Source organism: Protopterus annectens, chromosome 8.part0, assembly GCF_019279795.1.
Source record: "Protopterus annectens isolate FY-2018-M chromosome 8.part0, PAN1.0, whole genome shotgun sequence".
Taxonomy (NCBI): domain Eukaryota; kingdom Metazoa; phylum Chordata; order Ceratodontiformes; family Protopteridae; genus Protopterus; species Protopterus annectens.
The window spans coordinates 842,393,117-842,407,342 of NC_056741.1; the positions used below are offsets into that span (position 1 = coordinate 842,393,117).

General features: G+C 42.1%; 1 protein-coding gene across 3 annotated transcripts in view; it reads left to right on the forward strand.

Annotated features, from left to right (window-relative positions):
* LOC122809098 overlaps positions 1-14,226 on the forward strand; it is a 1,918,481-nt gene that overhangs the window by 745,285 nt on the left and 1,158,970 nt on the right. The window lies entirely within an intron of this gene.

Below are 14,226 nucleotides of genomic sequence, written 5' to 3' on the forward strand. Positions count from 1 at the left end.
TGATGTGATTATCAAAGGAGAGACTACTGTCTACCTGGGTCCCGAGCTCTCTTATCACACTTTCAGTGTTAAGCAGACTGCCGCCTATGTGGTAGTTCATGTGTACAGAGTTTTTACCAAAGGGGATGACAATGCACTTTTTGGCATTGAGCTTGAGGCCATGGTTCTGACACCAGGCATCTGTCTCAGTGAGGCCCTTCTGTAGGATGTCCACATCTTTTGGGGATTCAGTTATGGCTCCTAGTTTGCAGTCATCTCTGAACTTCATTAGCCAGAGACCTTCTGTGTTAGCCTGTACTTCAGAGAAGTAGATAACAAACAGGAGAGGACCCAGGACTGAACTCTGTGGTACTCCACTTGTCACTGGTTTGAAGTCATATTTGGAGTCTGCAACTTTTACGGTGTGGGTTCTGTCAGTGAGCCATTTGGCAACCCATCTTGTGACATAGGGATTTATACCTAGTTTACTGAGTTTATCTATAATTCCTGAATGGAGGATGGTGTTGAAAGCCTTGGTGAGGTCAAGATAGGCTGTGTGAACCACCTTACCCTCGTCTACAGCTTTGGTGACTGCTTCAAAGAAATCAGTCAGATTCAGGAGACATGATCTGCCTTTCTCAAACCTGAACTGGGTGGGGTCCAGAGTTTGGAGGTTACCAATGTCTTTATAAGTTCCATGATGATACGTTCCATGGCCTTGCAAACCAGGCTCATCAGGCTAATAGGGCGATAGTTCCTGGGGTCTGTGGTGGCTCCCCCTTTGTGGAGTGGGATAACTGTTGCTTTGTGCCATTCAGTGAGCACAAAGCCTGAAGTGAGGCTATGACTGACTATAGTACTTAGGTGGGGAGCCATTTTGTTCTGACGTTCGTGTAAAACTCAGCCTAGGATGTTGTCCGGTCCCATGACTGCTGTGTTCTTGGCTTTAGAGAGTGCAGTTTTTACCTGTGTAGTTGTGATTACAGGGACTCTGCATTCTTCCAGTATAAATATGGGCGCTTTACGGGGTGAGAGGGAGGTAAAATTAGCACTGACCCTATCTGCCAGGATGTTGGCAATATCAGTTGTTTCTGTAATTTTCGTGCCATTGTGCTGTAACTCAGAGCAGATCTGGGTGTTGCCAGTGAGCTTCCATGGGGGATTTGTTTGTGGGAGTTCAGTTTGTTGATGGAGTTGTCTTTGGTAAATGCAGCTACAGCTTGAAGGAACTATTTGTTAATGTTATTAGCAACTGTTGATGAGGTGTCTTCTGTGCTGGGAGTCGATTGTTGACTTTGACCTGGATTTAGTAGATTTTGGACTGATGACCAGACTTTTTTAGGATTCTTTTTAAAGTAATGGACTTTTTTTTGTCATGCCTTATACATGTTTGGTTTTATTTCTTATCTGTCTGCAGTGTAGAATAGTTTTTTCCTGAGATTTTTTTGGTGTGCCATGCTTTCCAGGTCATATCTCTAAGCACCATTAGTTGCTTACTGTTCATATATAGCCATGTTGCTGGATTAATTTTAACTCTTTTTGCCTGTGTCTGTTCAGCTTGTTGAGCTTGTTTGTTCAGTATCTTGGTAAAGGCTTTGTTAAATTCATTAATAAAATATATTTTCAGCCATTTCTGTCAATGTACTTGCTGATCCTTGCTTAGCTGCAAACCCAGGTTCAAACAATTCCTGAAAGACCTTTTACATTTCAGAGCTCCTAGACATCCAGTAGCTCCAGTTTGAGAGTCACTCTTGTTGTTCCTGATAGAAGGGGCAGAGAATGTCATTCTGTCTAATCAGAAAACTATGGCTATCCTTGGCTATGTTTTTCTTGGCAAAAGTGGGTGTATTTCTTCAGGAATTCCTGTCAAAAAGAAAAAAAACATAAGACTTATGTAGTTTTCTGTCTAATGGGGCTTAGCTCAGGGTTCAGTCTAGGTTTTTGACCCTTCCAGTATGGCTGTTTTTGGTAAAAGAAAAAGATTCTTCATTTTTCTAAAGAGATTCAAGATTCTGATCCTCAAAATGATTGTGAAGAGACAAATTTTGTTTTGTCTCTTTGGATTTCTGATTCTGATTTTGGGAATAGTATGGTTTGTAGGATTCACTTTTCTTTGAAACTATTTCCAGAATGAGTCCATTGTTTCAGGGAGCAAACAATGCTTCTCAATCAGTAAGAAAGTACAGTAAACTCTCAGTTAACTGGAACCCATGGGGATTGGTAGATGCAGGACAATTCTAGTTTCTGGTTGCTTGAGAGTTACTATTAAAAATAGGCCTGACTAATACTGTACCCTGTACTATTTATTTGGTTTGACTTGTTCTCAGGTTGTGGAGAGTGGGAATTTATTCCTATCTTCCTTTTTAAAACTGTAAAACGTAAGGTATGTTTCTGCGGGGGGAAAGCAGAAAGTGCAACGCATGAAAATTCTACTGTATTTGCTGGTTGCTTGAGAGTGCTAGTTGATTGAATTTTGGATAACTAAGAGTTTACCAGAACCTATGCTAGTTCCTATTTTTTTTTTTTTTTTTTTTTTAGGTTTGGAGGATGTTTTTGTTGCAACCTTTAACTTGCCTGACAGCCAGCCTGCTGCCCCCGAAGAAAGCCAATAGATTCTATAACGTTTCTCATTCTTTTAAATATTTATACACTCATCCTGGATCTGACGCAGCAGCTATTATTTAAGTGAACCCAGCTGTAATTCCTGCCCTTCTGATAAGGATGGGGAAGACTTTTGATAGATTTGGGAAAAAAGTCTATTCTTCTGCAATACTCATTTTTAGGACTCTCAGCTGTCAAGTTTACATGCTAAAGTTTATGCCTGCCTCTTTTGAGAATATGAATATAATTTCTGTACGTTTCCTCTTCTGAGGAGAAATCTGCTGTGTGTTATTTGGTTGCTTCTTTTTCTGAAATGGCTGTCCACCGTTTGAAATTTGCAAATAATTATGCTGATGCCACTCTCAGGGCTGCTGCCACTGGAACTATTATGAGGAGGTTTGCTTGGGTCCATTCTCAAAATCTCCCTGAAGATGTAAAAAATGAAAATTTGTATTCTTCCTTGATAAGGACTTGGTTTTTGGACCTTCTGCTGCAGAGGGCCTTAAAAAGTGTGATGGGAGCGGTAACCTGGTTCAAGGGATCTCTTTGATTTTCAGCCTTCATTTTCCAAGTATGTCAAGGGATTTAAAGCACTCTGTACAACCTTCTTGAAAAAGCAAAATAAAGGGACCCAGCAAACTGCTGGTAAGCAAACATTTAAAAAAGCAATGGCTGGGAGGTTTTAAAAAAAAGAAGCAGGAACACCCAGAACAAAAAAAAATAGTCTAATATTCATGAATCATAAATATTTGCAAGAGTTCCCTCCCACTCTGCAATCCTTTAATCCTTCCAGAGGGTCTAAACATCCATTTCTCTCTTTGACAACAGATACTTTCAGACAGCTGATTTCAGAGAGCAATCCATCAACGTTACAGATGGTAGTGGGAGATCTCTTATAAGTTCATAGGAGATTACTCGGCTAATGGACCTAGAGCCCTTACAAGACTAGCCAAGTAGATGTTCTTCATCTCACATTGCTGCAGTCCTTACATATGGGTAGTCCGCTGTCCTCGGTCGGCCCGAATACCAAAGTATTAGGCTGACGTCGGTCATGGGCGCTCAGATCTGACATCAGAGCGTCAGGGTATAAAAGCGCATGACCGACGTCATATCCTCAGTCTTTTTTGCCGCATGGTCCGATGCAGAAGCAGCGTTGCAAGTGCCGTTCGGCGTTCTGAAATTTTCGTATTCTGAGTTTCAGACCGAAACCAAGTTGGGCTAAGTACCCCGTTGGGGAATATTTTTGTTTTTTCTTGCCTCAGTTAATTCCGGATGTCAGAAAAAGTGAATAATTGTATTTCTTGTGGGAAACAGATACCGCATAGGGATTATCACTCTCTTTGCATTCCTTGTTTGGGACCGGACCACGACGTAGTCGGGTGTCGGTTTTGTGCTAGGTTTAATAAGCGCACTATAAAAAGAAGGTTAGATTGTGCTAGGTTAGTCTTTGGTAAGCGGTGTAATTATAATATGCCGTCGGATCCTCCGACGCCGGCTTGCACGAAGAAGCGCAAAGACAAATCCTTGAAACCTAGACAGGTTGATTCGTCCGTTCGGACGCCGGTCCTGCAGAAGCTACAGTGGAGCAGGTGGATCCGGCTGAAGTTTCTGTTGAGTCTCAGGGGGAAACTTTGATTTTGCAGGATGTGGCCTCACAGGAGTCAGGTCAAGCTGAAGGGGCCTCTCAGGTTACTGTTCTCCCTTCTATGCCTAAGGTGGTTAGGCCTTCTGCTACTATTTCTAAGGCTTCTTCTAAGGGCAGGTCTGTTTTGCCTTCCTCTGGTGTCCCTCCAGGTACTTCAGGGTCTGTGCCTAAAAGCACATGCTTAAAATGGCAGAAGATTTGATTACTTTAATTAGAGGTTCTATGCCCCCTCCTGATAAGAGGCCCAGGGTGGAGCCAGAGTTGGAAAGTTTGGATCAGGCCTCAGGCGACTCAGACTCTTCTGCTGAAGATATTCAAGATTTTCCCCTTATTCGATTCTGATGCAGAGGATTCCACTCCTTCTGCTTCTCCTCCAGAGGATTTTTCGTTTTCAGAAACTCTGCATTCCATGAGGGAGCATTTTAAGTGGGAAGGACAGGATTTCTCTGATTCACGAAAGAGGCTTAGGGAATTCTTGTTTTACCACAGCATAGACCCTTGGCTATACCTCCTGTTTTGGATGTTGTTCAAGATGTTTTCTCGGAGGCTTCCCTTAATCCAGATTCTTTGCCTCCTGCGCCAGTTAAACCGGACAGGTATTACAGGGTGCCTGAGGCTCATAAATATCTGTATAAGAGTCCTAGGGCAGACCCAGAAACTATTAGTCAGGGGCCTAAGGGTGTTAGAGCTTCTGTTGTAAAGAATCCGGTTCCTCTAGATATGGAAGCTAGAGCTTTGGATAGATGGGGTAAGAAGGTGTATACCTCTTCTACTTTAGCAATGAGGGCTTTAAATTGCCAGTTTCATATGTTGAAGTATCAGAATTTCCTCCTTTCTCAGCTAAAATCTAAAGTGGATGCTTTGGCAGAGGGCATAGAGTGTAAAGAATTGCAGGATTTAGTACATGTCTCTGAACAGGTGGGTAAGCATTCTTTGCAGTGTGGTTTTGATGCTATACAGGCCTCTTCTAGGGTGGCTGCCACTGGATCAGTTCTTCGAGGCACGCCTGGCTTAAGGATCAGAATTTGTCCGAGCATGTTAAAACTAGAATTCTGGATGCCCTTTACAGTCTGAAGTTTTGTTTGGTCCCCTGTGGAGTCGGTTTTGAAGAAAATGGAAGACAAGGCTAAGTCTATGCAGACTGTTAAAGATTTTTGCAGGTGCAACCTCCAAAGTTTAGTAGAAATTGGCCTACTAAGGGGTGGACCTACCCTTCTTCTGATTCTCAGTCTAGGGGTAGATCTAGACGTGGCAGGGGCAGAGCTCACAGTACATTCAGGCCTAGAACTTGGAGTTCACCTGCACAATCTGCAGGGGAGGGCAGGGGCCAGTCCTTTCGTAAACAGGCCCAATGACCTGCATTTTCAGCTGCCAGATTCTTCTTCCCTGGCAGCTCCTTTGGGAGGAAAATTAGCACTCTTCAAGCAAAACTGGCTTTTAGTCACCCAGGACAAATGGGTATTGGACATTATAAACCGAGGCTACAAGTTCTATTTCCATACATTGCCTCCTTTCAAAGGCATGCCAGACGTTCCTCCTCGGCAAAGGATAGAGGCTCACAAGCAGATTTCTTTACTTCTTCAAATAGGAGCTATACAGCCAGTTCCTCTGTCAGAAGTGGGACTAGGATTTTATTCTCGCCTGTTTCTAGTACCAAAGAAAGGGAACACGTGGAGACCAATTTTGGATTTATCTATCCTCAACACTTATCTGGACATTCCAAAGTTCAAAATGCTGACGTTACAACAGCTTTTACCTCTGTTGGGAAAAGATCACTGGATGGAAACTCTGGATCTCAAAGAGGCTTATCTTCATGTTCCTATCAGGCCCAGTTGCAGGAGGTACCTGCGTTTTCGGGCTGGAAATTTACATTATCAGTTCTCTGCATTGCCCTTTGGCTTATCTACTGCGCCCAGAGTGTTCACAAAGGTTCTGGCTCCAGTGATAGCCTTTTTCAGGTTAAAAGGAATACAGATTTATCCTTATTTGGACGATTGCCTGATTATTGCACAACACAAAGACGAACTTCTGCATCATCTACAGTATGTGATGGCAGTGTTAAGATGCCTAGGGTATTCTGTGAACGAAACAAAGTCCAGTCTAGTACCCTCTCAGGACATGTGCTTTCTGGGTGTGAGACTGAATACAGCTTCCCAGATGGCCTTTTTGACCCCGGACAAACAAAGAAGCCTTTCTCTTTATTTCCGTCAAATGTCTCTACAGTCCAGGCTGACTGCAAGGACAGTCCTTCAAGCCTTGGGGTTCATGGCATCTTGTATTCTGGTGCTTCCCAATGCCAAACTGCATATGAGGAAGCTTCAATGGTATCTCAAAAATGTATGGACACAACACTGCCAAGATCTAGACACTGTCATTCAGATAATACCTTGCATTCAGAAAGAATTTTTGTGGTGGGCTCAGGAATGTCACCTAAACAAGGGACTCTCTCTGACCCGACCAGAGGCGAGTCAGATTCTAACGACAGATGCCTCGGACAAGGCTTGGGGAGCACACCTCAATGGAAAATGGGTGCAAGACACGTGGCCTGTCAGACTTCAACATTTGCATATCAACTTGAAGGAGATGTTAGCAGTCCAATTTGCATTGATGGCTTTCAAGGATTTACTTCACCCAGGACAGGTGTTGATTCAAACAGACAACACTACTGTCATGTGGTACATCAACAAGCAAGGGGGAACCCATTCGTACCCTCTTTGCAGGCAAGCGATGATTTTGTGGGAGACTGCTCTCAGTTTACACGTCAATCTTCAGGCAAGGTTTCTACCAGGAGCACAGAACTCCTTAGCGGATGTGTTGAGCAGACAAATTGTGGATCCTCACGAGTGGAAACTGGATCCTCATGTGTTTCAAAAGTTGACAGTGTTATGGGGGACTCCAGACATAGATCTGTTCGCTTCTCCACTAAATTACCAGTTGCCAAAGTTTTGCACAAAAATGTTTCATCCCACAGCTTGGAAGGTGGATGCTCTATCATTCAGTTGGAGCAATCTTCATGTCTATGCCTTTCCACCTCTGCCTCTCATTCCCAAGGTACTCCTGAAGGCCAGAATAGACAAGCCATCCATGATTCTGATAGCGCCGGATTGGCCTCGACAGCACTGGTACCTACTACTGAGGAGTTTGGTACGGGAGCCTCCATGGCCTCTGCCTTTGATTCCGCATCTTTTGTCTCAGGAGGGCAATCACTTCCTCAATGTCAAAATTCAGTCTCTGCATCTCACAGCCTGGCATATTCTGTTTTAGACCCTGGAGGGTCTCAGCTTCCACAACAAGTTTTGAATGTTATTTTGGAGGCCAGAAGGCCTAGTACAAGGAAAGTTTACGCTGATAAATGGAGGAGATTTTTTCTTTGGAGCAAAGCGAAGGACTTTGATGTTTCCAAGCCTGATTTAAGTGTTTCTCTTCAATATCTTACTGAGTTATTGGACAAGGGTTTGTCTTTCTCCTCGATAAAGGTTCATGCTGCAGCCATTTCTGCTCACTATGACTGTGACCCTCCTTTATTTTCCCATCCTTTGTTTAAGCAATTTCTTAGAGGGCAAAGAACATAAGACCCCCACGTAGAGCTCCTACTCCTGCTTGGGATCTCAATTTTGTGTTGGAAAAGCTTACTCTACAACCTTTTGAGCCTGCAGCTACTGCCGAGTTAAAGTATTTATCATGGAAGACTGCTTTTTGTTGGCCATTACCTCTGCAAGAAGGGTTTCTGAATTACAGGCCCTTATGGCAGTGGAACCTTTCCTGATTTTTCATAAGGATAGGGTATCTTTGCGTACTAATCCTTCCTTTATGCCTAAAGTGGTTTCTAGTGTGGCCTTGAACCAAACTATTCATTTGCCTACTTTTATGCAAACCCTCAAAATAAAGGGAGAAGATTTTGCATACTTTGGATATTCACAGGCAGTTACGTTATTATTTGAGCAGAACCAAGGGGTTCAGGCAGTCTCAGCAGTTGTTTGTTTCTTTTGCTTTGGGTTCTCAGGGAAAACCTGTTTCAAAACAAACTATTTCTAAATGGATTGGGTTTTGTATTTCTTTCTGTTATTCCCATCATGGTAAGGAGATTCCGGCTGGAATCAGACCTCATTCCACTAGAGCTACTGCCACTTCTACTGCCTTTCTAAGGGGGGTAGCTACAAAAGATATTTTGGAAGCAGCCACTTGGAGTTCAGTACATACTTTTTCCAAGCATTACCACCTTCCTCTTTATTCTAAGTCTAGGGCTGGATTTGCCACTGCAATATTACAGGGCATTTTAGCAGCCCCTAATGCTGTATGATTTTGCCATCCTCCCTTTACCTCTTCTTTGGGATTCTACCCATATGTAAGGACTGCAGCAATGTGAGATGAAGAACATAGTACAGTTTTGTACCTACCATAAATGTAGATGTTCGAAGATCCACATTGCTGCAGTCCAATTTACCCTCCCTCCTTCCCCTCTGTAGTTTGGCATGGTTATATGGTTTGGGTGATGGTTGTTGTTGGGCATGTTTTTGGGAGGTATCCTGTTTTTGGGCTGTGGCCTTTCTTTTTAGGGCCTTCTGACATCTGGGGCAAGAAAAGACTGAGGATATGACGTCGGTCATGCGCTTTTATACCCTGACGCTCTGATGTCAGATCTGAGCGCCCATGACCGACTTCAGCCTAATACTTTGGTATTCGGGCCGACCGAGGACAGCGGACTACCCATATGTAAGGACTGCAGCAATGTGGATCTTCGAACATCTACATTTATGGTAGGTACAAAACTGTACTTTACCCTTACAAGTTTAGCCCTGTTATAACTTGAATTACCCTAATTGAGCTTGGTTAGATGGACATTATTCACAGAGTGAATCTGTGATCACCAGTGACTACCCCTGTCCATGAGAGACATGGGCGCTACCCCCGGGGTGAATTTGCAGTCTCCTATGTCCCTCATGGACAGGGGTAGTCAGTGCTGATTATAGAGTCATTCTGTGAATAAAATCCATCTAACAAAGCTCAGTTAGGGTAACTCAGGTGTAACAGGGGTAACAGTGTAAGGGTAACTCGGGTATAACTTGGGCACTATCACAAACAGGTCATTCAGCATATGGTCTCCAAGGGAGTGATAAAAGCTGTCTTTCCTGTTCAAATAGGAGAATTTTATTCAAGGATGTTTCTGTTTTCAGTGAAAGAAGATTCTTGGAAACCAGTTCTGGATATTTCCTTTCTGAACCTGTTTGCGATAATACCCAAGTTCAAACTGTTGTCACTTGACAGGTTATTACCCTTTATACTCCATTTGAGTTTTTTAGTAACTTTAGATTTAAAAGATGCATATCATCACATTCCCGTAGATCCGGATTTCAGACATTTCTTTAAGGTTTTCTGTGTCTAGATCACATTATCAGTTCTCTGTATAAACCTTTGGTTTATCCACTGTTCCAGGGATATTCACAAAGTGTCTAGCTCCTGTAATAGCCTACTGCAGACTTCAAGGTATTAACATTTTTTCCTCGTAGGCATCTTTTCTCTGAAGACGTGCAGCAGGTATTAATGCAGGCAAGAAAAACAACCACTAGAAATGAATTACTAAACAGAAAATAATTTCTTATTGGTGCCAAGAAAAGAACCAGCACCCATCCAGGGCCACTGTTTCTCTGATTATACATTATTGTGCGAGTTACTGTCTACTGGCCTGTCTTACTCCTCCATGGATCCATTTCTTTAAATCCAGTTTCATTTGTGTTAGAAAAAAAACTAACTCTTGCTCTGTTTGAACTAGTTCAAGCTGTCCTGAAGTTCTTAACATGGAAAACAGTTTTACTTATTGTACTCACCTCTGCAAGAAGAGTATCTCAGTTGCAAGCTCTTGTGGTGGATCAGTCTTATTTAATTTTCCTCAAAATAGGTTTTCCTTAAAAGCTAATCCTTCATTTATGCCTAAAATGGTATCTTGGTTTACATTAAGCCTAGCCGTCCATCTCACTGCCTTCTCTCCAGTGCCTAAAAATGAGGGAGAAAGGATAACCCCATATCTTGAATGCCCACAGACAACTCAGGTCCTGTCTTACCAGAAGTAAATCTTTCAAGAACCCTGACCAGTTGTTAATTTCTTATGAAGGTAAGAAAAAAGGACAGCCTCTGTCAAAGCAGACTGTTTCAAGTGGTTGTCTCAGGTACTACTTTTTATTCCACCTACCACAACAAGACAGTTGCAGGCAGGATTAAGACTCATTCTACCAGAGCCTTGCTTTCATCACTATCTTTTTGGAAAGGATTGGATAATTGAAGCATTTTGGAAATGGAGAACCTGGTGCTTTGTGCACACTTTTGCAAAGCACTGTAAACTAGATTCCTTCTCTTGGTCTAGGACAGGTTTTTGTTAAGGACATTCTCCAGGTTTCCCTGGGCCCTCATCCCTATTCCTCCAGTCAGTCTGAATTATGGTAATCTGTCCACATAGCTAAGGCTACTGCAGCAGTGATCCATATGATGAACATAGTACAGTTGTGTGGGTAAATTTGCCGTAACATTGTATGTTTGAAGGATCACTGCTGCACTAGCCACTCCCTCCCTCCCTCTCTTTTATTTTTGTATGCTTTTTATGGCAGGGTGTGGTCCTTTATTTTATTTTCTTAGCACTGTCCTTGTCAGCACTTTCGCCAGTATCTCTCTGTTGGCATGAAAGCTCTGGAGGGCTTGGCTCAAACCTAACTTTTAGTAGGCTCAGTTTGAGTTTACTGACAGTTTGGATGAATGGAAGATGCCCTGAAAATTTGGAAACTGGCCATCTGTTACTGCTTTAGCAGAATATAACCCATATACTTTATGCTACTGTAGCAGTGATCATTCAAACATTTACTGGTATGGTAAGTTTACTTAGAGAATGGGCAACCTGTAGATTGCACCTTGATTGGAGAATGAATGTTCTCCAGCAAGTGTAATCTATAGGCAATGTTTGCTGTAAAACGAGTAAGATGCTTCACAGCAGCATATCAAGCTGCTGTAGAGCTCTGACTGAAAAAAAAAAAATAATGGCCACCATTATTTTATGCTCGCTAAGCAGCATTTTTGCTGTTTAGCGAGTGTAGCAGAAAAAAAGAAAATGAAATTTAAAATAAAAAAGTGTGTGTGTGTCGGTGTTTGAGAGTGTAGGCATGTATGACAGTGACAGAGAGACTGATTGAGCTATTATTTTACACTCGCTAAGCAGCACTTTTCTTGCTTACTTCGTATTTTTTTCATAAAGATTACTTTTTTGTCTTTCATTCAATTATAATAATACATAATGTAATCTAGAGGTGATAAGTTGTAGCTGTGAAGAATTTACTTTTTTTTTTTTGTCCTGCCACGCAGCCAACCATCAGCACATCCTAGTGCCCCCATCTTTCATTAGGTCTGCTTGCCCTTGCTATACTCCCTGGAACTGACCTTTAGGACTTCTCAGAACTGTGCATCATTATGCTTCCATGGAGGCTTTTTTTATTTCACCTACTGTCATTCCCCCCTGCCCTGTGATTCTCAGACTTGTCTGAGGGACGTGCTTGCATTTGGAATTTGCTGGTATATTTACCCGTCTGTGTGGCAACTCATCCAAACCCCTTTTCCCCTCTTTGGACCACGCCCCGCACTACATGTCTGGCTCCACCAAGGATCGAATGTAGGTAATGCCCCTGTGACCACACTCCCCTTGAGATAGTGTAGCTGCCTGAGCTATTAATCGAAACTGAGTCACCTTGGCAGGAGTCAGAACTGTATCCCTTGACACCACAGAGCTGGCTTGGAAGATTTGCTTTTGTCAATTTGAAAACTTTGGACTCTCAGACATTTCTTCTCACATCAGTCAAAACAACATTCAGACGTGTTGATGTTAAATTTTTTCTTCTTTGTCTACAATTTTGCAAAATGAGTCAGGTTTTCAGTATGGTATTTTGTGCTGACTTAAAAAATTCCTAAATGGAGTAAGACAGCTAGTGTCATGGAACTCTTTTAAGTCCTTTTTCTACCTGCATAATGGTCTTTAATTGCTAAGTGACATTTTTGAGTTTTCGCACTCTGGACTTAACTAATTCAGTTTACTTTGCAGGTCTGTATATTTAAAAAAAAATAACTCTGCCTATTGTTTATGGTAGTACATGCTGTGAACTACTGACAAAACACTACTGTGATAAAAGAGAGTTTCATTTACAAACTCACAACTGCTTATGACATTATTATCCATGTCTAAGTTCGCTAATCAATTTGGCTTTCAAACGTGTTGCTGTGTCTTACATCTTTAAGTATAACTTTATAAAGTATGCCATAATTTCAGTAAATCATAATTTAGCAAGTCAGTATAGGTTTTTCTATGTATTAGAAGTATTCCTCCCTACCTAAATAACAGTAGTAATAATAATATATTATAGCAAAGTGATTTCATTTTGATCTGAAGTCTAGAACCTTCAGATGGCATGACAGCTCATCCACAAACTGATAAGGTTTGATAATGATAATACTCCTCATACCTCCCAACTGTCCCGAATTACTCGTTTTTTACTGAGTTTTGGGGTCCAAATGAAGGTGTTCCATGATTCCCAATTGGCACCCCTTCATTTTCGATTTCTTTGCTTTTTTTTATTTTTTGAATTTTTGTGCTGTCGGAGCTGACGTCATCACGTGCGCAATGACGTCAGCTCTGTCAGCTCCACCAGCCAGTCGGAATTGAGCTCAAGGAGCTCACATCATCATTTCCAGCTGGCTGCGAGCAGGCGGGAATTAAACAGCAGCAGCACTAATGGCAGTTTCTGTACTTTGCTGCCGAGAAAGAAAAATGCTGGCTGGCTTTTCATATGCTGCCGAGAGAGGTGCTGGCTTTTGAGAATGCTGCCGTTTTCGGACGGAAGAACGAGAGAGGGACTTTGAGAGGTGCTGGCTTTTGAGAATGCTGCCGTTTTCATGAGAGAGGGACTTTGCTTTTGCTGCCATTTTCGGACAGAAGAACTGCTGGCTTTGTTGCCAAGAGAGGGACTTTTGCTGAACTGCCAAGAGAAGAATGCTGCTGGACAGAAGAACTGCTGGCTTTGCTGCCTAGGTAAGGAACTTTTCCTTTTGATGCAAGTAATTAACAATAACAGAAAATTGCCTTCCTTGATGTTTGCCATAAGTGCATTACAGAATAAATCAAAATATCATTGAAACAGACAAAACTTTACAGGCTAAATAACAACCTTTACTAAATAACAAGTAAATGACAAAAACAGTAACTGTGATATTTAAATGATATTTCTGACCTAATTCCTTTGCCTCATTTATTTTGTTGGCATAATACCCATACAAACCCTGTAGATAGAAGAGTTGTTTAATAAAAAAATATTACTTTGTTATTGATCTGATAAGTGGCTTGCAGAGAAGAATCAAAGTATATGGTTATCTATTGGTAATACCCTGCTAAATCAAAAAAGAAGAAGACCAAATCCATTTCTTAAAATTGAGATCTATTTTTCTGGGTACTCCAGTTTGGCTGTAGGCAGATTGGTGTGTGTGTGTGTGTGTGTGTGTGTGTGTGTGTGTGTGTGTGTGTGTGTGTGTGTGTGTGTGTAAATGCCCCCAATGTAACCTGGTGGCTAGAGGTATTTAGGCTCAAACCCTGTACCTTTGGTTGTTGTTGTGTCTTTCGGCTTTTCCCAGTTAGGGGTCGCCACAGCAGAACTCCGGTCGCTAATGATTGGCAGTAGATTTTTTTACGTGCCGAGTTGCTGGCCCTGATGCACAACCTTCAATGAAGGTACGCCCATTCATGCATGTCTCCACACAGAAGATGCTCTAGCTGAGGTACAGGGTAAAAAGAATCTAAAGTCCCTAGCCACCACCATTTCTCAGCTTTGCCCAGATTTTTGTGCTAAGAGTTGAGAGCTATGGACAACAAAATTTGTATTCCCCCATTATTGGCTTTGTTGTTTGTCCAGGATTTTTGTGCTAACCATTCACAGCTATGGTGAGTGAGAACTCAGTTGTATTTACTATTCCCCCATTAT